We start from the raw sequence: 487 nt of genomic DNA, 5'->3' as shown, positions 1-487 counted from the left end.
TTTGTGGTGTATTATTTACTTTATTATTTATTATTTATTGCCACTTCTACTCTGTTACATTTCATTGGGAAATATTTTACTGCACTACATGTATCTCACAGTTATAATTTCTATAGCTACTTATCAAGATTTGACATAAAAATATATAATAAGCTTATATTGTCATGGTTAAACTTCTTACAAAAATAAGTGTCAGCATAGTGAGAACTATAAACATTATTATTTTAGTGATACAAAGATTGTCTTTTCATTGATGAGAAGCCTTGTAGTAGTTTAATCTTTAATTTAATTCAATTTCATTTGTTACTTGTGTCTATTTTAATTTGAACCTGCAAAGAAACTAACAACTAAAGCTGTCAGATAAATTCAGCAGAGTGAAAAGAACAATATTTCTCTGAAATGTACTGAAATAGGAAAATAACTTGGCATAAAATTTGATATGCAAATGAAATACGAGTACCTCATAGCTGTAGTGTGCTTGAGTAAA

General features: G+C 27.1%; 1 protein-coding gene across 1 annotated transcript in view; it reads left to right on the top strand.

Moving 5' to 3' along the window:
* The window catches only part of LOC147817683 (uncharacterized), a 15,367-nt gene that overhangs the window by 1,738 nt on the left and 13,142 nt on the right, over positions 1-487 (top strand). The gene's annotated exons all lie outside the window — the stretch shown is intronic.

This window comes from Seriola lalandi, unplaced genomic scaffold, assembly GCF_002814215.2.
Source record: "Seriola lalandi dorsalis isolate HSWRI2012SDOR001 ecotype SW California unplaced genomic scaffold, Sedor1 jcf7180002054917, whole genome shotgun sequence".
Classification (NCBI taxonomy): domain Eukaryota; kingdom Metazoa; phylum Chordata; class Actinopteri; order Carangiformes; family Carangidae; genus Seriola; species Seriola lalandi.
The sequence above is the reverse complement of the archived record's forward strand: the minus strand, read 5'-3'. Positions and strand labels throughout refer to the sequence as shown.